The sequence below is a fragment of the Eleutherodactylus coqui genome, chromosome 1 (assembly GCF_035609145.1).
Source record: "Eleutherodactylus coqui strain aEleCoq1 chromosome 1, aEleCoq1.hap1, whole genome shotgun sequence".
Classification (NCBI taxonomy): Eukaryota; Metazoa; Chordata; class Amphibia; order Anura; family Eleutherodactylidae; genus Eleutherodactylus; species Eleutherodactylus coqui.
The window spans coordinates 19,333,780-19,360,797 of NC_089837.1; the positions used below are offsets into that span (position 1 = coordinate 19,333,780).

At 44.8% G+C, this 27,018-nt stretch overlaps 1 protein-coding gene across 1 annotated transcript in view; it reads right to left on the minus strand.

Annotated features, from left to right (window-relative positions):
- The window catches only part of GAREM2 (GRB2 associated regulator of MAPK1 subtype 2), a 127,659-nt gene that overhangs the window by 49,757 nt on the left and 50,884 nt on the right, over window positions 1-27,018 (minus strand). The window lies entirely within an intron of this gene.

Consider the following 27,018-nt stretch of genomic DNA (forward strand, 5'->3'; position numbering starts at 1 on the left):
TATCTATCTATCTATCTATCTATCTATCTATCTATCTCATATCAATCTATCTATCTATCTCATATCTATCTATCTATCTATCTATCTATCTATCTATCTATCTATCTCATATCTATCTATCTATCTCATTTCTATCTATCTATCTCATTTCTATCTATCTATCTCATTTCTATCTATCTATCTATCTATCTCATTTCTATCTATCTATCTCATTTCTATCTATCTATCTCATTTCTATCTATCTATCTATCTATCTATCTATCTATCTATCTATCTATCTATCTGAGATAGATAGATAGGAGATAGATAGATAGGAGATAGATAGATAGAAATGAGATAGATAGATAGATATGAGATAGATAGATAGATAGAAATGAGATAGATAGATAGATAGATATGAGATTGATAGATAGATAGATAGATAGATAGGAGATAGATAGATAGATAGATAGATATGAGATAGATAGATAGATAGATATGAGATAGATAGATAGATAGATATGAGATAGATATGAGATAGATAGATAGATAGATATGAGATAGATATGAGATAGATAGATAGATAGATAGATAGATATGAGATAGATAGATAGATAGATAGATAGATAGATAGATAGATAGATAGGAGATAGATAGATAGGAGATAGATAGATAGATAGATAGATAGATATGAAATAGATAGATAGATATGAGATAGATAGATATGAAATAGATAGATAGTTATGAGATAGATAGATATGAGATAGGTAGATAGATAGATATGAGATAGATAGATGGATATGAGATAGATAAATAGATATGAGATAGATAGATATGAGATAGATAGATATGAGATAGATAGATATGAGATAGATAGATGGATATGAGATAGATAGTTAGATAGATAGATATGAGATAGATAGATAGATAGATAGATATGAGATAGATAGATAGATAGATATGAGATAGATAGATAGATAGATAGATAGATATGAGATAGATAGATAGATAGATAGATATGAGATAGATAGATAGATATGAGATAGATAGATAGATAGATAGATAGATATGAGATAGATAGATGGATATGAGAGAGAGAGATATGAGATAGATAGATAGATAGATAGATAGATATCACATAGATAGATATGAGATAGATAGATATATATATAGATAGATAAATATGAGATAGATAGATAGATATGAGATAGATAGATAGTTATGAGATAGATAAATAGATATGAGATAGATAGATATGAGATAGATATGAGATAGATAGATGGATATGAGATAGATAGATAGATAGATATGAGATAGATGGATAGATAGATAGATAGATATGAGATAGATATGATATAGATAGATATGAGATAGAGATGAATGATAGATATGAGATAGATAGATATGAGATAAATAGATAGATAGATATGAGATAGATAGATATGAGATAGATATGAGATAGATAGATAGATAGATAGATAGATAGATAGATAGATAGATAGATATGAGATAGATATGAGATAGATAGATAGATAGATATGAGATAGATAGATAGATATGAGATAGATATGATATAGATAGATATGAGATAGAGATGAATGATAGATGTGAGATAGATAGATATGAGATAGATAGATAGATTGATAGATAGATAGATAGATAGATAGATAGATAGATATCAGATAGATAGATAGATATGGGATAGATGGATAGATATGAGATAGATGGATAGATATGAGATAGATAGATAGATAGATAGATAGATAGATAGATAGATAGATAGATAGATAGATAGATAGATATGAGATAGATAGGATAGATATGGGATATATAGATAGATATGAGATAGATAGATAGAGATAGGAGACAGATAGATAGATAGATAGATGATAGATATGGGATATATAGATAGATAGATAGGAGATAGATAGATAGATAGATAGATAGATAGATAGATAGATAGATAGATAGAGAGATATGAGATATATAGATAGATATGAGATAGATTTCTACATTCCTATCAGTAATTATACAGAGCGCTCTGATCCTCGCCCTATAATCTCCGGCCGGCAGGGACCTCCGGTACCCATTAGCTGCAGACTGTCTACTGAACACAAACTTTGAGTCTTCCCTTTACATTAATGATGCATTGCTCCACAGATAAAGATCGAGCGATAGATCTCCAGCGTGGGATACTGTATTATACTGCGGTGCTCTCATTTATAGACCGGTCCGTATAGACCTGATGCCATGTGCAGTACAGGGGTCCTCTGCTCTGCTGTAGGGGGATATGGAAGCATATAAGCACTGTACCCGGGGGGCATCTGCTGCACCCGTCAGAGCTGTCATGTCTCTGTCATAGGGTCCTTTTATCTGTCTGCTTATATATGCAGAAACTGAATAACGAATGAGAAACAAACAAATTCTCATTCGTCGTTCAGTCGGGGCAATTACTATGAGCGATGATTGTTCGGCCTCCTGCTGGATACAGAAATCTGAAGGACTTATCGGCCCATGTAAGACGGCCCTCAGGGGGTATTCACACGGCCCTCAGGGGGTATTCAGGGGGTATTTACACCGACTTCAGGGGGTATTCACAGGGCCCTCAGAGGATATTCACACGGCCCTCAGGGGGTATCCACACGGCCCTCTGGGGGTATCCACACGGCCCTCTGGGGGTATCCACACGGCCCTCTGGGGGTATCCACACGGCCCTCAGGGGGTATTCACACGGCCCTCAGGGGGTATCCACACGGCCCTCAGGGGGTATCCACACGGCCCTCAGGGGGTATCCACACGGCCCTCAGGGGGTATTCACACGACCCTCAAGGGGTATCCACACGACCCTCAAGGGGTATTCACACGGCCCTCAGGGGGTATTCAGGGGGTATTCACACGGCCCTCAGGGGGTATTTAGGGGGTATTCACACGGGCTTCAGGGGCTATCCACACGACCCTCAGGGGGTATTCACATGGCCCTCAGGGGGTATTCAGGGGGTATTCACACGGGCTTCAGGAGGTATTCACACAGCCATCAGGGGGTATTCACACGGCCCTGAGGGGGTATTCACACGGCCCTCAGGGGGTATTCACACGGCCCTCAGGGGGTATTCACACGGCCCTCAGGGGGTATTCACACGGCCCTCAGGGGGTATTCACACGGCCCTCAGGGGGTATTCACACGGGCCTCAGGGGGTATTCACACAGGCCTCAGGGGGTATTCACACGGGCCTCAGGGGGTATTCACACGGGCCTCAGAGGATATTTACACGAGCGAGTTCCCCATGCGAGATAGACAGAACTTGTACGGGACAAGAACCTATTCATTTCTGTGGGTTCATTCATGCCAGTGATTGTTCTCAGACTGATAGTCCAAGTCGGAAAAATCCCTGAATGTCACATTTTTGTACCATTCTTGTTTAAGAATCGCCCATCATCCACCCATGAGAGCGTTCAAACAGGAAGTACAGAGCAGTGAAAAACAGATGTAGTAGTGACGGTCCTGCCATACACGTTGTAGTGGACCACGGCTGACTGTTGCAATGGCTTCTGGGATGCCGCAGTTCATGGTGGGTGGTAAGGGCAGCATGTACACTCTAATTATAAGGTGTAAGGTCCGGGGAGGAAGAAAGACGTTCACCATCATCACCACTGGCTCGACCATCTGTTGGGTAGTTGCCGCTCACTTTTGAATCATTGTGATAATGGGGGGTGATTCGTCCTGTTGGAGGATGAAACCTGGTATCTCCTGTCCCACCTGCAGCAGAAGCCATATCTGTAGGATGACCAGGTATGAAATGCCTGGGATTGTTTCCTCATGGAGAAAGAAGGGGCCGGACAGGTTATAGCTCAGAACCCATCACCTTGGGGGTGTCGCACATACGCTCCAGGTGACCAGAGATCTCACAGGTCTCCGAGTGTCGTTATTAGAAGAGGAGAAGCTTAGAAGACACTGAACTTAGATGGTGAAATTGATGAAAGGATGACCTGGAAACCCCACCACTATCCATGGGCTGAAGGAGTTACAAGTATGTCTGAAGACCTTGGCGACTAGACCTCAAGAACTCAGGATGACTTGAATTTTTGGTTATTATCTCATTTGTGTTGACCTATGAAGCTTGGGTCTTGGGGATGATGTTGGGCTCCTCTGAGGTTCCACCATCTTGTAGTTGCCCTATTAAGAAAACCTTCCACTAGTGGTAACACTGGTGACCTAGAAATCCCACCACTATCCATGAGCTTTACAAAAGATTCTGGAGATTTTCGTGACACCAGGGTTTCTCAAAGTAGACCTCAAGAAATCAGGATGACTTGAATTTTTAATTATTGTCTCCATTGTATTGACCTGTGAATTTAAGATTGTCCTGAAGTGGTTAGTGATGAGATTGGGTCTTGGGCATGATCATGGGCTCCACCGTCTCCTAGGTACGCTCTTCAGAAAACCTTCCAGTAATCTATGACTAACGTTTTTGGTCTTTCCAGGTCTTCGTGGAATTAATGTTTTGAGTCCTCTTGCTGTTGCAGTGGGTTGACCCTAGAAGTAAGATCAGGATATGAGCACCTTCTGATTTTGAGGTGTTCATCGTGCCCCCGTTGGAGCTTTTGAGAGGTTGCTTTTGTATGTGTCCAGAGGTTTTGCGTCCCACTTTCTGATCTTCATACGGTTGGTGTCCAAGTTTCTGGTGTCCATCAGTTTAGTGGATATAAGATCAGCAAAAGAAGCTGAAGACAAAACAGCTGTCATCTGACAGCCACTCCATCCCCCCTGACCAGAGGCAGAGCTTCCTACATTGTGAATGGTTAAGGTCCTTTGAGAAAGGCCAACAATTGGGCACAAGCTGCCATACGACTGCTCATTCGCTCAACTGCTGGCCCATGCAAAACTGCATGTGATCAGCCGAGGAATGAACAAACTGCTGAAGGAGTCATCGTCTGCAGAACCCCTTGTGTGAACAGCGGATGTGCTGCCGACAGCAATGATTCATCCCACATACAGCCTGAATTGGCCCACGTGAAGGCCAGTAGACGGGCGCCAATCTTGCTGATCCGAGCTTGTCAGCTAGAAGAAATTATGTAAAAGGATGAGCGCCAGTCATTCATGCCGCATGGAGATTGAACCGGCAGGTGTAAAGGCCGGGTGGATGAGCGCGGATCTCGTTGATTAACGCTCATCAGCTGGAAGAAATGGCTCAATTCAAAAGGACCTTAAGGGTTAATATGATCGCTCATCCCGCATAGACAATCATCGCTGTTGGCATCATGCCCGCCATTGACACTGGGAGATGTGCAGCTGACAATGGTAATTTTTTTCCAAATGCAGAAAAGATGTGATCAATCGCCGGATCGGCATTCACTCATTCGTTGGATGACCGCATGCATGATCGGGCCGCCGGGCAGACGGGCATTCATGAGAACCATCATGTCTGATTGCTGGCCCGTGTGAAAGCGCCTGTAGACAACAGAATATAAGTGGCATGGGTGCAGCATGGGGTCCCACAGTTGGCTTGCAGAGAGGTGGCAGATAGAGTATACCAGTGCCAGCCTTAGGTTAGACGCCACCCTGTGTGGATTATTTTGTGTCCTTCCATCATAAGAAAAAAATCTTTATATATCTCTATTATTACCTATATATATTGCACTGATATCAGCCTGCCTATATTCTACTTGTGCAGAACAGCTCAGGGAACAAATACTGTACCAGAACCAAGCTCATAATATAAATACTGTACCAAAACCAAGCTCATAACATAAATACTGTACCAGAACCAAGCTCAGTACAATAATACAGGACCAGAACAAAGCTCAGTACATAAATACAGGACCAGAACCAAGCTCAGTACAATAATACAGGACCAGAACCAAGCTCATAATATAAATACTATACCAAAACCAAGCTCATAACATAAATACTGTACCAGAACCAAGCTCATAATATAAATACTGTACCAGAACCAAGCTCAGTACAATAATACAGGACCAGAACCAAGCTCAGTACAATAATACAGGACCAGAACCAAGCTCATAATATAAATACTATACCAAAACCAAGCTCATAACATAAATACTGTACCAAAACCAAGCTCATAACATAAATACTGTACCAGAACCAAGCTCATAATATAAATACTGTACCAAAACCAAGCTCATAACATAAATACTGTACCAGAACCAAGCTCAGTAAATAATACAGGACCAGAACAAAGCTCAGTACATAAATACAGGACCAGAACCAAGCTCAGTACAATAATACAGGACCAGAACCAAGCTCATAATATAAATACTATACCAAAACCAAGCTCATAACATAAATACTGTACCAAAACCAAGCTCATAACATAAATACTGTACCAGAACCAAGCTCATAATATAAATACTGTACCAAAACCAAGCTCAGTACAATAATACAGGACCAGAACAAAGCTCAGTACAATAATACAGGACCAGAACCAAGCTCAGTACAATAATACAGGACCAGAACAAAGCTCAGTACATAAATACAGGACCAGAACTAAGCTCAGTACAATAATACAGGACCAGAACCAAGCTCATAATATAAATACTGTACCAAAACCAAGCTCATAACATAAATTCTGTACCAGAACCAAGCTCATAACATAAATACTGTACCAGAACCAAGCTCAGTACAATAATACAGGACCAGAACAAAGCTCAGTATATAAATACAGGACCAGAACCAAGCTCCGTACATACATGCAGACCCAGAATGAAGGTCATAAAATAAATACAGCACCAGAATCAGGTTTGTAACATAGATACAGCACTAGAATCAATTCCATAACATGAATACAGCTCCAGTGCAGCCCCATAACATAGAAACAATGCCAGAACCAACCTTATGACATAAATATAGTCCCAGAACCAATCTCATAATATATATGTACCCCCAGAACCAAGATTATAACATAAATATAGCCCCAGAACCAACCTCATAACATGGAAACAATACCAGAGCCAACTTCAGTACATAAATACAGTACCATAACCAAGCTCATAACAAATACAGCACCAGAACCAAGCTCATATATATATATAAATATAGCCCCAGAACGAGATGTGTAACCAGAGGTAACATTATGATGTCATTACAGTTTATATAGTCATTGAGAGTTCCCAGGGCTGGCCAGTAACCCCTGCAGCGGCAGCCATATTAGCTGTCACCCAGAGTTCCCATACACCGTTAAGAAGAAATGTCTGAAGGGTTAATAAAGAAGTAAACTTGCTACATAAGAGGTTCAGTGAATGCTAATCCCCCGCTCTAACCCACTGGATGCACCCAGCTTTCCCAGGGCCGGACATCCCCCCGCAGCAGCAGATTAGCGCTCTCACTTTTAGTTTCAGCCTAGCTGGATCTGATTTCTATTGATTTCCTACTTCTAAAAAGTCCTGAAGCCAACTCCAGAGAGTCTCCATGGCAACAGTCAGAGCCCGCTGTACCCAGCGTCACCATGCCAGGCAGCGCAGCCCAGATGGGGGGGAGGGGTTATACTGTATCTGCCCGGGGTTGCTGTGTGATGAAGATAAGATACAAATCTGTCAGACCCTACCAAGAAGGACAACAATCCGGCTGCTGCAGAACCTCTTAATGACGTGTTCTGTAACAAAGCAAATTCTGCAACTTCCTAATATACTTTGTGTTATAATTCATCACAATTTTCACATTTTCTGCTTGCTGTCAGTGAATAAAAACATGCTTGTTACATCTCGCAGCTAACCATCAACCCAAACCTAATCCTTCTCACAGCTGAGGGTTTGTTACAATGTATCCAGTCTAGATAATCCTCTGGACTCCAGACTGATACCTGTTACCTGCACTGATACATTGTAGCAAAGTCTCAGGACAGGAGAGAGATTGCTGATGATGCCTCACTTCACAGAGGATTGTCGGTACTGACACATTGTAACAAACCCTCAGCAGTGTGTCATTATCTGATGCTGCAGGGCTGGAAGTGTCGGGGTTCATTATACAGATGTAGCTGCTTAGACTCATATGCATGGCTAAAGGGTCACTTATTTCCCCCCCCCCCCCCCTCCCCCCATATAATAAAGGATACCTGATTGATTTACACTAGGATTTCGTTACTCTGTAGTGTACCGGAACATTATATTATTCCGCCGTCTCCGCGGTGACAGCGCCAAAAATAACCACTCATTACTATATAGCAGCATGAAGCAAACAGTCAATAACCGCTGGCACCGGTCACATGTAGCATTAATGGGCAGTGATGGGTACCCGCCTGGAGACAGCCCCCACCGTGCCTGCTCACCGACAGTACGCACAACCCGCAGTATGTATATTCAGAGTGGATCGCCATTTGTCTGACACAGAGCTTCACCCCCCCCCCCCTCCAGATATAGTTACATGATAAAATGCAGTTCTCCTATAGCGACCACTAGGGGGAGCTCACTATATACAGGATATACAGCCACCACTAGGAGGAGCTCACTACATACAGATATATACAGCCACCACTAGTAGGAGCTCACTATATACAGGATATACAGCCACCACTAGGAGGAGCTCACTACATACAGATATATACAGCCACCACTAGGAGGAGCTCACTACATACAGAGATATACAGCCACCACTAGGGGGAGCTCACTACATACAGATATATACAGCCACCACTAGGGAGAGCTAACTAGATACAGATATATACAGCCACCACTAGGGGGAGCTTACTACATACAGATATATGCAGCCACCACTAGGAGGAGCTCACTACATACAGATATATACAGCCACCACTAGGGGGAGCTGAATGTATACACCACTATACAGCTATCACTAGGAGGAGCACACTACATACAGATATATACAGCCACCACTAGGGGGAGCTCACTATATACAGGATATACAGCCACCACTAGGAGGAGCTCACTACATACAGATATATACAGCCACCACTAGGAGGAGCTCACTACATACAGATATATACAGCCACCACTAGGGGGAGCTCACTACATACAGATATATACAGCCACCACTAGGAGGAGCTCACTACATACAGATATATACAGCCACCACTAGGGGGAGCTCACTACATACAGATATATACAGCCACCACTAGGGAGAGCTCACTAGATACAGATATATACAGCCACCACTAGGGGGAGCTCACTACATATAGATATATACAGCCACCACTAGGGGGAGCTGAATGTATACACCACTATACAGCTATCACTAGGAGGAGCACACTACATACAGATATATACAGCCACCACTAGGGGGAGCTCACTATATACAGGATATACAGCCACCACTTAGGGGGAGCTCACTACATACAGATATATACAGCCACCACTAGGAGGAGCTCACTACATACAGATATGTACAGCCACCACTAGGGGGAACTGAATGTATACACCACTATACAGCTATCACTAGGAGGAGCACACTACATACAGATATATACAGCCACCACTAGGGGGAGCTCACTATATACAGGATATACAGCCACCACTTAGGGGGAGCTCACTACATACAGATATATACAGCCACCACTAGGAGGAGCTCACTACATACAGATATGTACAGCCACCACTAGGGGGAGCTGAATGTATACACCACTATACAGCTATCACTAGGAGGAGCACACTACATACAGATATATACAGCCACCACTAGGGGGAGCTCACTACATACAGATATATACAGCCACCACTAGGGGGAGCTCACTACATACAGATATATACAGCCACCACTAGGAGGAGCTCTCTACGGACAGATATATACAGCCACCACTAGGAGGAGCTCACTGCATACAGATATATACAGCCACCACTAGGGGGAGCTCAATGTATACACCACTATACAGCTATCACTAGGAGGAGCTCACTACATACAGATATATACAGCCACCACTAGGGGGAGCTCACTACATACAGATATATACAGCCACCACTTAGGGGGAGCTCACTACATACAGATATATACAGCCGCCACTAGGAGAAGCTCACTATATACAGGATATATACAGCCACCACTAGGAGGAGCCCACTACATACAGATATATACAGCCACCCCTACGAGGAGCCCACTACATACGGATATATACAGCCACCACTGGGAGGAGCTCACTATATACAGATATATACAGCCACCACTAGGGGGAGCTCACTACGTACAGATATATATAGCTACCACTAGGAGGAGCTCACTATATACAGGATATATACAGCCACCACTTAGGGGGAACTCACTACATACAGTTATATATACAGCCACCACTAGGGGGAGCTCACTACATAAAGTATATACAGCTGCCACTTCGGGGAGCTCACTACATACAGCCACCACTAGAAGGAGCTCACTATATACAGGATATACAGCCACCACTTTGGGGAGCTCACAACATACAGATCTATGTAAACACCACTAGGGGGAGCCTACTGTATACGCAGATACACAGCCACCACTCTGGGGAGCTTATAACATACAGATATATACAGCCACCACTAGGGAACTTACTATGTACAGATATATACAGCCACCAATAGGGGGAGCTCACTACATACAGATATATACAGCCACCACTAGGGGGAGCTCACTACATCCAGATATATACAGCCACCACTAGGGAAAGCTTACTACATACAGATATATACAGCCACCACTAGGAGGTGCTCACTACGTACAGATATATACAGCCTCCACTAGGGGGAGCTCACTACATCGAGATATATACAGCCACCACTAGGCGGATATCACTACATACAGATATTTCCAGCTACCACTAGAGGGAGCTCACTACATAAAGATATACAGCCACCAGTAGGCGGATATCACTACATACAGATATATACAGCCACCACTAGGCAGATATCACTACATACAGATATATACAGCCACCACTAGGCAGATATCACTACATACAGATATATACAGCCACCACTAGGCGAATATCACTACATACAGATATATACAGCTACCACTAGAGGGAGCTCACTACATACAGATATATACAGCCACCCCTAGAGGGAAGCTCACCACATACAGATATATACAGCCACCACTAGGAGGAGCTCACTACATACAGATATATACAGCCACCACTAGGGGAGCTTACTATGTACAGATATATACAGCCACGACTAGGGGGAGCTCATAACATACAGATATATACAGCCACCACTAAGAGGAGCTCATAACATACAGATATATACAGCCACCACACTGGGGAGCTCATAACATACAGATATATACAGCCACACCTAGGGGGAGCTCACTACATACATATATACAGCCACCACTAAGAGGAGCTCATAACATACAGATATATACAGCCACACCTAGGGGGAGCTCACTACTTACAGACATACACAGCTACCACTAGAAGGAGCTCACTGCAAACAGATATATACAGCTACCACTAGGAGGAGCTCACTACGTACAGATACATACAGCCACCACTAGGAGGAGCTCACTATATACAGGATATACAGCCACCACTTAGGGGGAGCTCACTACATACAGATATATACAGCCACCACTAGGAGGAGCTCACTACATACAGATATGTACAGCCACCACTAGGGGGAGCTGAATGTATACACCACTATACAGCTATCACTAGGAGGAGCACATTACATACAGATATATACAGCCACCACTAGGGGGAGCTCACTACATACAGATATATACAGCCACCACTAGGAGGAGCTCTCTACGGACAGATATATACAGCCACCACTAGGAGGAGCTCACTGCATACAGATATATACAGCCACCACTAGGGGGAGCTCAATGTATACACCACTATACAGCTATCACTAGGAGGAGCTCACTACATACAGATATATACAGCCACCACTAGGGGGAGCTCACTACATACAGATATATACAGCCACCACTTAGGGGGAGCTCACTACATACAGATATATACAGCCGCCACTAGGAGAAGCTCACTATATACAGGATATATACAGCCACCACTAGGAGGAGCCCACTACATACAGATATATACAGCCACCACTAGGAGGAGCCCACTACATACGGATATATACAGCCACCACTAGGAAGAGCTCACTATATACAGATATATACAGCCACCACTAGGGGGAGCTCACTACGTACAGATATATATAGCTACCACTAGGAGGCGCTCACTATATACAGGATATGTACAGCCACCACTTAGGGGGAACTCACTACATACAGTTATATATACAGCCACCACTAGGGGGAGCTCACTACATAAAGGATATACAGCTGCCACTTCGGGGAGCTCACTACATACAGCCACCACTAGAAGGAGCTCACTATATACAGGATATACAGCCACCACTTTGGGGAGCTCACAACATACAGATCAATGTAAACACCACTAGGGGGAGCCTACTGTATACGCAGATACACAGCCACCACTCTGGGGAGCTTATAACATACAGATATATACAGACACCACTAGGGAACTTACTATGTACAGATATATACAGCCACCACTAGGGGGAGCTCACTACATCCAGATATATACAGCCACCACTAGGGGAAGCTTACTACATACAGATATATACAGCCACCACTAGGAGGTGCTCACTACGTACAGATATATACAGCCACCACTAGGGGGAGCTCACTACATCGAGATATATACAGCCACCACTAGGCGGATATCACTACATACAGATATTTCCAGCTACCACTAGAGGGAGCTCACTACATACAGATATACAGCCACCACTAGGCGGATATCACTACATACAGATATATACAGCCACCACTAGGCAGATATCACTACATACAGATATATACAGCCACCACTAGGCGGAGCTCACTACATACAGATATATACAGCCACCACTAGGGGGAACTCACTACATCCAGGTATATAGAGCCACCACTAGGCGGATATCACTACATACAGATATATACAGCCACCACTAGGCGAATATCACTACATACAGATATATACAGCTACCACTAGAGGGAGCTCACTACATACAGATATATACAGCCCCCCCCTAGAGGGAAGCTCACCACATACAGATATATACAGCCACCACTAGGAGGAGCTCACTACATACAGATATATACAGCCACCACTAGGGGAGCTTACTATGTACAGATATATACAGCCACCACTAGGGGAGCTTACTATGTACAGATATATACAGCTACCACAAGGGGAGCTTACTATGTACAGATATATACAGCTACCACTAGGGGAGCTCACTACATAAAGATATATACAGCCACCACTAGAGGGAGCTCATAACATACAGATATATACAGCCACCACTAAGAGGAGCTCATAACATACAGATATATACAGCCACCACACTGGGGAGCTCATAACATACAGATATATACAGCCACACCTAGGGGGAGCTCACTACATACATATATACAGCCACCACTAAGAGGAGCTCAGAACATACAGATATATACAGCCACACCGAGGAGGAGCTCACTACTTACAGACATACACAGCTACCACTAGAAGGAGCTCACTGCAAACAGATATATACAGCTACCACTAGGAGGAGCTCTCTACGTACAGATATATACAGCCACCAGTAGGAGGAGCTCACTACATACAGATATATACAGCCACCACTAGGGGGAGCTCATAACATACAGATATATACAGCCACCACTAGGAGGAGCTCATAACATACAGATATATACAGCCACACCTAGGGGGAGCTCACTACATACAGAAATATACAGCCACCACTAGGGGGATCTCATAACATACAGATATATACAGCCACCACTAGGAGGAGCTCACTACGTACAGATATATATAGCTACCACTATGGGGAGTCCACTATATTCAGATATATGCAATCACCACTAGAGGGAGTTCACTACATACAGATATATACAGCCACCACTAGGGGGAGCTCATAACATACAGATATATACAGCCACCACTAAGAGGAGCTCATAACATACAGATATATACAGCCACCACTAGGGGGAGCTCACTACATACAGATATATACAATAACTACCTGGGGGAGCTCACTACATACAGATATATACAGCCACCACTAGAAGGAGCTCGCTGCGTACATATATATACAGCCACCACTAGGGGGAGCTCACTACATACAGATATATACAGCCACCACTAGGGAGAGCTCACTACATAGAGAAATATACAGCCACCACTAGGGGGATCTCATAACATACAGATATATACAGCCACCACTAGGAGGAGCTCATAACATACAGATATATACAGCCACCACCACGGGGAGCTCACTACATACAGATATTTATAGCCACCGTTAGGGGAGCTCACTATGTACAGATATATACAGCCACCACTAGGAGGAGCTCACTACATACAGATATATACAGCCACCACTAGGGGGAGTTCAATGTATACACCACTATACAGCTATCACTAGGAGGAGCTCACTACATACAGATATATACAGTCACAACTAAGGGGAGATCCCTACATAAAGATATATACAGCCACCACTAGGAGGAGCTCACTACATACAGATATATACAGCCACCACTAGGAGAAGCTCATAACATACAGATATATACAGCCACAACTAGGAGGAGCTCACTACATGCAGGTATATACAGCCACCATTAGGGGAGCTCACTACATACAGATATATACAGCCACCACTAGGGGGAGCTTACTACATACAGATATATACAGCCACCAATAGGGAGAGCTCACTACATAGAGAAATATACAGCCACCACTAGGAGGAGCTCACCACACATAGATATATACAGCCACCACTAGGGGGAGCTCACCACATACAGATATATACAGCCACCACTAGGAGGAGCTCACTACATACAGATATATACAGCTACCACTAGGGGAGCTCACCACATACAGATATATACAGCCACCACTAGGAGAAGCTCATAACATACAGATATATACAGCCACTACTAGGAGAAGCTCATAACATACAGATATATACAGCCACAACTAGGAGGAGCTCACTACATGCAGATATATACAGCCACCACTAGGGGAGCTCACTACATACAGATATATACAGCCACCACTAGGAGAGCTCACTACATACAGATATATACAGCCACCACTAGGAGGAGCTCCCTACATAGAGATATATACAGCCACCACTAGGAGGAGCTCACTACATAGAGATATATACAGCCACCACTAGGAGGAGCTCACTACATACAGATATATACAGCCACCACTAGGGGGAGCTTCCTTAATTCTTTACAGAACAGTAATTTTCAGGCTATCATTAGGCTTAGTCATCAGTGTGCAGAGAGAGGGAGGAGGTGAGCTGTGTCATAACCTATTGTGAATGGTGGATCTAGTGTTATCTATATATATATATATATATATATATATGTATATATATATATGAGTCCTCTGAGTGTAATCCTGCTGTGATGATGATGAAATGACAGCTGAGAAGTTTTCTCAACAGAACAAGAGATCTCAGACTATTATCAGGCCTAGTGGTCAGTGTGAGAACTGCAGGACTTTACGATAATTTCTTAAAAAATAGGTTTAACATATAAATGTACACAAAAATGAGACCATTTTTTGATGAAACATTCCCTGTAAGACATTTGCCACCTCCATGCACCAGACCTGTCTCTACCAGCTGTGAGTTGGGGTATCAACTATATTATATACCAGTGTAAATGATAGCACATGTGATGGCTGTACGTGGCCCCGCCTCCTAATGATAGACTCTGCCCACTTCTTTAAAAAGTGGTGGAGGTCAGTGTAATTGCTCAAAAAGCTACAGTTTTGGTACTTGCACCAAAATTGCAACTTTTCTATGTCAAATTGTGGCACAGAAAGGCTCGTACATGTGCCCTACTCTCAGCCTCTCACCATTTACAATACCTCTGCTTGCAGTGAATCAGCTTCCTGTGACGTGGGCGGAGCTGTCGCTATGTAAGATTGTGATAAAGGCTGTGAGGAGTGGCAATTAGGGAGCTAACTCTGGGTTGTCAGGAAGGTGTCAGCTGATGAGCAGCAGTGTCAGAGACGCAGGGCAGTGTCATACAGGCTAGAGCGTAAGCTCCTGGGTACAACACTGTCATAGTGCAGACATGACAGACCAATGTCACCCACCACTGACTGTAATGGGAACACAATGACTGACATTGTTATTTGGGCAGATGTCCCATGACAGTATCATAGCAGTAACAGCTACAGTACCCCATAACAGAAACATCGACAGTGCCCCCATAACAGTATCCTCCACAGTGCCCCCATAGCAGTGACCTACACAGTGCCCCCATAACAGTTGCATCTACAGTGCCCCTATAACAGTGACCTACACAGTGTCCCCATAACAGTAACCTCCACAGTACCCCTATAACAGAAACATCTACAATGCTTCCATAACAGTGACCTCCACAGTGTTCTCACAACAGTGACCTCCACCGTGCCTCCATAACAGTGACCTCCACCGTGCCTCCATAACAGTGACCTCCACAGTGTTCTCACAACAGTGACCTCCACAGTGCCCCCATAATCATAACATCTACAGTACCCCATAACAGTGATCTTCACGGTGCCCCCATAACAGTGACCTCCACCGTGCCCCCATAACAGTGGTCTCCACAGTACCCCATAACAGTGACCTCCACATTCCCCCCATAACAGCGACCTTCACAGTGTTCCCATAATAGTGACATCTACAGTACCCCATAACAGTGATCTCCACAGTGCCCCTATAACAGTGACCTCCACAGTGCCCTTATAACAGTGACCTCTACAGTTCCCCATAACACTGACCTCCACAGTGCCCCCATAACAGTGACCTCTACAGTACCCCATAACAGTGACATCTACAGTACCCCATAACAGTGACATCTACAGTACCCCATAACAGTGACATCAACATTGGTTCCATAACAGTGATCTTCACAGTGCCTCCATAACGGTGAGTTCTACAGTGCCCCCATAATAGAAACATCTCCAGTGCCCCCATGACAGTGACCTCTACAGGACCCTATAACAGTGACCTCCACGTTGCCTCGAAAACACTGACCTCCACAGTGCCCCCATAACAGTGACCTCCACAGTGCCCCCATAACAGTAACCTCCACAGTGCTCCTATAACAGTGACCTCCACAGTGCCCTTATAACAGTGACCTCCACAGTGTCCTCAAAGCAGAGACCTCCACAGTGTCCTCATAACAGAGACCTCCACAGTGTCCTCATAACAGAGACCTCCACAGTGTCCTCATAACACTGACCTCCACAGTGCCCCCATAACACTGACCTCCACAGTGCCCCCATAACACTGACCTCCACAGTGCCCCCATAACAGTGACCTCCACAGTGCCCCCATAACAGTAACCTCCACAGTGCTCCTATAACAGTGACCTCCACAGTGCCCTTATAACAGTGACCTCCACAGTGTCCTCAAAGCAGAGACCTCCACAGTGTCCTCATAACAGAGACCTCCACAGTGTCCTCATAACAGAGACCTCCACAGTGTCCTCATAACACTGACCTCCACAGTGCCCCCATAACACTGACCTCCACAGTGCCCCCATAACACTGACCTCCACAGTGCCCCCATAACAGTGACCTCCACAGTGCCCCCATAACAGTGACCTCCACAGTGCCCCCATAACAGTGACCTCCACAGTGTCCTCATAACACTGACCTCCACAGTGCCCCCATAACACTGACCTCCACAGTGCCCCCATAACCTCCACAGTGTCCTCATAACAGTGACATCTACAGTACCCCATAACACTGACCTCCACAGTGTCCTCATAACAGAGACCTCCACAGTGTCCTCATAACAGTTTCCTCCACAGTGACCCCATAACAGTGACATCTACAGGACCCTATAACAGTGACCTCCACGTTGCCTCGAAAACACTGACCTCCACAGTGCCCCCATAACAGTGACATGTACAGTAACCCGTAACAGTGACCTCCACAGTGTCCTCGTAACAGTATCCTTATAACAGTGACCTCCATAGTGCCCCCATAACAGTGACCTCCATAGTGCCCCCATAACAGTGACCTCCATAGTGCCCCCATAACAGTGACCTCCACAGTATTCTCGGAGAGCAAGTAGAGATCTTGTCAACAGTAATAGTGAAAACTGAAAGCTAAAGTCTGTTTAATATCACTTGTTTCAGGATCTCTGCTTGCTGTCAGAGAATAGGAACATAATTTGATGCATCCATACCCTGAACCCCTGTTGTGACCCCAGACTTCTCACAGCATAGTTTGCTACAGTTGTATCAAGTCTAGACAATCCTCTATGAGCTGAACGGTTTGCAGCCAGACGGCCACGTTACCTGCGCTGATACATTGTAACGGACTATCAGGACCTCCATTCTATGACCATTGTCTCTTCACACGGGATACCTAAATGGCGCAGCGCCCGCCCGTCATCTAGAGCCTTCATGCTTCCTCTAATTGACCCCCTGAGCATATTAGCACCCCCCACTCCCTGCTTAATGGCCGGGCTTTCTGAGAGGCTCCAAAGAGACAGCGCAGGCTGTCTGAGCAAACCACTAACCTAATAAGAGAGCGCTCCAGTGACTGACCAGTAATGAGTCTCCGCACACCAGGGGGGGTCACATACTTCCCCCATCCACAGTAAAATGCATTTTCTGGTTTTCCATTGAACTGTCCTCATGTGAACTCATTAACGGATTCCTGCAGCGCAAATGTGGTGGCATAGTCTGACCTACAAAGCTGAGAGCCAGAGTAAGCGTGGGCGTGTACTTCTAAGGCGGGGGCGTGTACTTCTAAGGTGGGGGCGGACACCTGGGAGGGAGGATCTTACAACACACCACATTAGACTCCGCTCCTCCTTCTGCAGTCATCTGTGGGTTAAAGCAGGACTAATGATCTCAATGCGTCCCTTAAAGAGCCCCCTGCACTACCACACATGACCACAAGACCTAAAGCCCCGCCCTTAAAATGATAATCACATACTAAGACTCTTCCTATTGCAGGGTGTGCATCATGTGATCTCTGTTGGATCTGGAGCAGTGCCCCCTAGTTGAAGGATTATATATTACACAGCTAGATCAGATAGATTACACAATGATTAATGACATAAGAATGTGTAAGGCTTTCTGACACAAGTCACATCCAAAGCTGCATGAAATATTTAGCAATACTGTATGATATGCAGTTTGTAAGAAAGAGACTTCTAAAATTATACCTGACAACTGTCCAGTATATTGTTAATGCACTGCAACACCCACAATGCAATACAACAAGCTCCAGCAAGGGCCAACAGGGAGATTTCAGCTTTTGCCAACAGAGGGTCAGCCAAACCTGTGCAGCTGTTGATGTGACTACAGTATAAAATATATAACAGAAGAATATTAACTACAGATCGAGATGCGATGAACGAGAAGTAGTAATGCCTAACCTGAAGTGTTAATGCAGCTCTGGATGTGAATGGAGTACAAGATATGATGTAACTGCATAATTGTGACTACAGCTCAGGATGTGACTGGAGCATAAGATATGGTGTAATAGTATATTCATGAGTGCAGTCCAGGTAATGATTAGAGTATAAGATATGATGTGACAGCATAATTGTGATTGCAGCTCTGGATGTGATTGGAGTATAAGACATGATGTAACAGTATACTTGTGTCTGCAGCTCCAGATGTGATTGGAGTGTAAGACATGATATAGCAGCATAATTGTGACTGCAGCTCTGGATGTGATTGGAGTATAGGACATGATATAGCAGCATAATCATGACTGCAGCTCTGGATGTAATTGGAGTATAGGACATGATGCAACAGCATACTTGTGATAGTAGCTCTGGATGTAATTGGAGTATAATACATGATGTAACAGCATACTTGTGACTGCAGCTTTGGATGTGATTGGAGTATAAGACATGGTGTAGCAGCATAATCATGACTGCAGCTCTGGATGTAATTGGAGTATAAGACATGATGTAAAAGCAAACTTTTGACTGCAGCTTTGGATGTGATTGGAGTATAAGACATGATGTAACAGCATAATCATGACTGCAGCTCTGGATATGATTGGAGTATAAGACATGATGTAGCAGCATAATCATGACTGCAGCTCTGGATGTGATTTGAGTATAGGACATGATATAGCAGCATAATCATGATTGCAGCTCTGGATGTGATTTGAGTATAACACATGATGTAACAGCCTACTTGTGACTGCAGCTCTGGATGTAATTGGAGTATAATATATGATGTAACAGCATGCTTGTGACTGCAGCTTTGGATGTGATTGAAGTATAAGACATGATGTAACAGTATAATCATGACTGCAGCTCTGGATGTGATTGGAGTATAAGACATGATGTAAAAGCAGACTTCTGACTGCAGCTTTGGATGTGATTGGAGTATAAGACATGATGTAACAGCATAATCATGACTGCAGCTCTGGATATAATTGGAGTATAAGACATTATGTAGCAGCATAATCATGACTGCAGCTCTGGATGTAATTGGAGTATAAGAAATGATATAACAGCATACTTGTAACTGCAGCCCTAGATGTAATTGGAGTATAATACATGATGTAACAGCATACTTGCGACTGCAGCTTTGGATGTGATTGGAGTATAAGACATGATGTAGCAGCAAAATCATTACTGCAGCTCTGGATGTAATTGAAGTATAAGACATGATGTAACAGCAGACTTCTGACTGCAGCTTTGGATGTGATTGGAGTATAAGACATGATGTAGCAGCATAATCAGGACTGCAGCTCTGGATGTGATTGGAGTATAAGACATGATGTAGCAGCATAATCTTGACTGCAGCTCTGGATGTGATTGGAGTATAGGACATGATATAGCAGCATAATCATGACTGCAGCTCTGGATGTAATTGGAGTATAGGACATGATGTAACAGCATACTTGTGATTGTAGCTCAGGATGTGATTGGAGTATAAGACATGATGTAACAGCCTACTTGTGACTGCAGCTCTGGATGTAGTTGGAGTATAATACATGATGTATCAGCATACTTGTGACTGTAGCTTTGGATGTGATTGGAGTATAACACATGATGTAATAGCATAATGATGACTGCAGCTCTGGATGTGATTGGAGTATAAGACATGATGTAGCAGCATGATCATGACTGCAGCTCTGGATGTAATTGGAGTATAAGACATGATGTAACAGCATACTTGTGACTGCAGCTTTGGATGTGATTGGAGTATAAGACATGATGTAACAGCATATCATGACTGCAGCTCTGGATGTAATTGTAGTATAAGACATAATGTAACAGCATACTTGTGACTGCAGCTCTGGATGGGATTGTAGTATAAGAAATGATATAGCAGCATAATCATTATTGCAGCTCTGGATGTGATTGAAGTATTATACATGATATAGCAGCATAATCCTAACTGCAGCTCTGGATGTAATTGGAGTATAATACATGATGTAACAGCATACTTGTGACTGCAGCTTTGGATGTGATTGGAGTATAAGACATGGTGTAGCAGCATAATCATGACTGCAGCTCTGGATGTAATTGGAGTATAAGACATGATGTAAAAGCAAACTTTTCACTGCAGCTTTGGATGCGATTGGAGTATAACACATGACGTAATAGCATAATGATGACTGCAGCTCTGGATGTGATTGCAGTATAAGACATGATGTAGCAGCATGATCATGACTGCAGCTCTGGATGTAATTGGAGTATAATACATGATGTAACAGCATACTTGCGACTGCAGCTCTGGATGTGATTGGAGTATAAGACATGATGTAGCAGCATAATCATTACTGCAGCTCTGGATGTAATTGAAGTATAATACATGATGTAACAGCAGACTTCTGACTGCAGCTCTGGATGTGATTGGAGTATAAGACATGATATAGCAGCATAATCATGATTGCAGCTCTGGATGTGATTTGAGTATAACACATGATGTAACAGCCTACTTGTGACTGCAGCTCTGGATGTAATTGGAGTATAAGACATGATACAGCAGCATAATCATGACTGCAGCTCTGCATGTGATTGGAGTATAAGACATGATATAGCAGTGTAATCGTGACTGCAGCTCTGGATGTGATTGGAGTATAAGACATGATATAACAGCATACCTGTGACTGCAGCTTTGGGTGTGATTGGAGTATAAGACATGATATAGCAGCATACTTGTGACTGCAGCTCTGGATGTGATTGAAGTATAAGACAAGATATAGCAGCATAATCATGACTGCAGCTCTGGATGTAATTGGAGTATGACATAATGTAACAGCAGACTTGTGACTTCAGCTTTGGATGTGATTGGAGTATAAGACATTATGTAACAGCATAGTTAGGACTGCAGCTCTGGATGTGATTGGAGTATAAGACATGATATAGCAGCATACGCATGACTGCAGCTCTGGAAAGGATTGTAGTATAAGACATAATATAGCAGCATAATCATGACTGCAGCTCTGGATGTAATTGGAGTATAAGACATGATATAGCAGCATAATCATGACTGCAGCTCTGGATGTAATTGAAGTATAAGACATGATATACCGGTAGCAGCATAATCATGACTGCAGCTCTGGATGTGATTGGAGTATAAGACATGATATACCGGTAGCAGCATAAGCATGACTGCAGCTCTGGGTATGATTGAAAATGACATAAAAACTAAATTTCGACGGTTTCCATTTTGGTTTATTGATCTATGATGTCCGGGTTCCTAAGCTCTGGCAGGTCAGGGCATGCTGGGAGCTGTAGTCCTCCTACAGTTTGCAGAGCAGCATAGGGCTGCAGTAATCACAGGCATGTTTACCCCGCTGACATGGCATTAATGTTCCTCCTGCGCTCCTCACTGCCACCCCCCTCCCACCCTCTGTGACCCCTCCTGTTACTACTACTGTATCAATCTGAAATTACTGGTGGGATCCATCGCTGTGCCCATCTGTGCGGGCAGCTGCTGCCCCTTGTGTGGGCAGATCCCCATGTGGTTCCTGTCCCTACACAACAGAGATCCTGACGGCGGCCCTGCAGCCATGTTAATGGTTCTCGACTAATACTCTAGTCACATCCTGAGCTGCATGCACAATTCTGCCAACTCCCTGTGAGCATCATGGCAGCTCAGATATCAGAACTATAATCACTGTATAATGAAAAGTTCTTCAAATATCTTTTCCTCACGATTTTCAAGATCTCTAATTGCTGCCAGTGAATAGAACCAGGTGACCCCTGTCCACATCTGCAGCTTCTACTAGTGGAGGGTTTCCTATAATGGTAACAGCCTGGGGCTCAGGACAGGAAGGAGATGTCTGCTGCTATTTACTTCACAGACTGGATGCAATTGTAACAAACGCTCAGCTGCGAGAAGTTTGAGGCCAGAAGTGGTTTTCAGCCTATTGACAAAAACAATAAAACTGTTCTTATTCACTGACAGCAAGATGCAAACAATACCGACAGCTGGTAGTCCAACTGTATGCGGACTGGACAATCCTCTGTGAGTTCAACAGACTGCTCTGTGTGTGAGTGGAGTATAAGACGATGTAACAGAAGAACTGTGACTGCTGATCTGGATGTGACTAGAGTGTAAGACATGATGCAGGAAGAATCATGACTGCAGCTCTGGATGTGATTAGAGTAATACATGAAGCTCCTGGAATATATAACACAATATGACTGCAGAAATGTTAAAATAGCTCTGGGTGTGATTGGAGTATAAGACATGATGTAACAATATAATTCTGACTGCAGCTCTTCGTGTGACTGGAGTATGACAGTGGAGTATAAGACATGATGTAGCAGCATAAGATTCATCCTCATGCACAATTATTTCTCCTTTGGCAGAGAGATATTCTTGTAACTCACCGGAACCGCCGGGCAGTAAAGTGGCACCGCAATATGCCAACCTTTTCATGGCAAAACTGGATAGTGACTTTCTGGCCTCCTGCCCCAACAAACCATTGGCCTATGTCCGCTACACTGATGACATCATAATCATCTGGACCCACACCAAACAAGAACTAATAAAATTACATGAGAGACTCACTGCATTCCACCCACCATAAACCTGACATTAAGCTACTCAGATACAGAAATCAACTTTTTGGACACCACCATAAAAATGTCAAACAAGTCAATACAGACATCCCTATACCGGAAACCGATTGATCGGCCCACATACCTCAGATGGGACAGTTCCCATCGTAAACGCATCAAAAAGTCCATCATCTACAGACAGACCATCAGATACAACCGGATCTGCTCCAACCAAACAGACAGAGAGGAACCTCTATACCACCTTAAAAGGACATTTATAAATCAGGGCTACCATCCCACCTCAACTGATAACCAAATGACCAGAGCCATCGGGGCACCCAGGAATCACCACAGCCACCGGGACAACCAGAAATCACCAGAGCCACCAGGATACCCAGGATTCACCAGAGCCACCAGGATACCCAGGAATCACCAGAGCCACCAGGATACCCAGGATTCACCAGAGCCGCCAGGATACCCAGAAATCACCAGTGCCAAAAGGATACCCAGGAATCACCAAAGCCACCAGGATACCCAGGAATCACCAGAGCCACCGGGACAACCAGAAATCACTAGAGCCGCCAGGATACCCAGAAATCACCAGGGCCAAAAGGATACCCAGGAATTACCAGAGCCACCAGGATACCCAGGAATCACCATACCCGCCAGGAAATCCAGAAATTACCAGATCGACCAAGATAACCAGGAATCACCAAAGCCACCAGGATACCCAGAAATCACCAGAGCCAACAGGATATCCAGAAATCACCAGAGCCACCAAGATACCTAGGAATCACCAGAGCCACCGGGATACCCAGAAATCACCAGAGCCACCAAGATACCCAGGAATAACCAGAGCCACCATTATACCCAGGAATCACCAGAGACACTAGGATACCCAGGAATCATCAGAGCCACCGGGATACCCAGGAATCACCAGAGCCACCGAGATACCCAGAAATCACCAGAGCCACCAGGATACCCAGGAATCACCAGAGCCACCAAGATACCCAGGAATCACCATACCCGCCAGGATACCCAGAAATCACCAGAGCCACCAGGATACCCAGGAATCACCAGAGCCACCAGGATTCCCAGAAATCACCAGAGCCACCAGGATATCCAGGAATCAACAGAGCCACCAGGATAACCAGGAATTACCAGAGCCACCTGGATACCCAGGAATCACCAGAGCCACCAGGATACCCAGGAATCACCAGAGCCACCAGGATACCCAGGAATGACCAGAGCCACCCGGATACAAAGGAATCACCAGAGCCACCAGGATACCCAGTACTCACCAGAGCCACCAGGATACCCAGGAATTACCAGAGCCACCTGGATACCCAGAAATCACCAGAGCCACCAGGATACCCAGGAATCACCAGAGCCACCGGGATATCCAGGAATCACCAGAGCCACCGGGATACCCAGGAATCACCAGAGCCACCGGCATACCCAGAAATCAACAGAGCCACCAGGATACCCAGGAATCACCAGAGCCACCAAGATACCCAGGAATCACCAGAGACACTAGGATACCCAGGAATCACCAGAGCCACCGGGATACCCAGAAATCACCAGAGCCACCGGGATACCCAGGAATCACCAGAGCCACCGGGATACCCAGGAATCACCAGAGCCACCGGGATACCCAGGAAACACCAGAGCCACTGGGATACCCAGGAATCACCATACCCGCCAGGATACCCAGGAAACACCAGAGCCGCCAGGATAACCAGGAATCACCAGAGGCATCAGGATAACCAGGAATTATCAGAGCCACCCGGATCCCCAGAAATCACCAGAGCCACCAGGATACCCAGGAATCACCATACCCGCCAGGATACCCAGGAAACACCAGAGCCGCCAGGACACCGAGAAATTAGCAGAGCCACCCGGATACGCAGGAATCACCATACCCGCCAGGATACCCAGAAATCACCAGAGCTACCAAGAAACCCAGGAATCACCAGAGTCACCAGGATACCCAGAAATCACCAGTGCCAAAAGGATACCCAGGAATCACCAGAGCCACCAGTTTACCCAGGAATCACCAGAGCCACCGGGACAACCAGAAATCACCAGAGCCGCCAGGATACCCAGAAATCACCAGTGCCAAAAGGATACTCAGGAATCACCAGAGCCACCAGGATACCCAGAAATCACCACAGCCACCAGGATACCCAGAAATCACCAGATCGACCAGGATAACCAGGAATCACCAAAGCCACCAGGATACCCAGGAATCACCAGAGCCACCAGGATACCCAGGAATCACCAGAGCCACCTGGATACCCAGAAATCACCAGAGCCACCGGGATACCCAGGAATCACCAGAGCCACCGGGATACCCAGAAATCACCAGAGCCACCAAGATACCCAGGAATCACCAGAGCCACCATTATACCCAGGAATCACCAGAGACACTAGGATACCCAGGAATCACCAGAACCACCGGGATACCCAGGAATCACCAGAGCCACCAGGATACCCAGAAATCACCAGAGCCACCAAGATACCCAGGAATCACCATACCTGCCAGGATACCCAGAAATCACCAGAGCCACCAGGATACCCAGGAATCACCAGAGCCACCAGGATTCCCAGAAATCACCAGAGCCACCAGGATACCCAGGAATCAACAGAGCCACCAGGATAACCAGGAATTACCAGAGCCACCAGGATACCCAGGAATCACCAGAGCCACCAGGATACCCAGGAATCACCAGAGCCACCGGGATACCCAGAAATCACCAGAGCCACCGGGATACCCAGGAATCACCAGAGCCACCGGGATACCCAGGAATCACCAGAGCCACCGGGATACCCAGGAAACACCAGAGCCACTGGGATACCCAGGAATCACCATACCCGCCAGGATACCCAGGAAACACCAGAGCCGCCAGGATAACCAGGAATCACCAGAGGCATCAGGATAACCAGGAATTATCAGAGCCACCCGGATCCCCAGAAATCACCAGAGCCACCAGGATACCCAGGAATCACCATACCCGCCAGGATACCCAGGAAACACCAGAGCCGCCAGGACACCGAGAAATTACC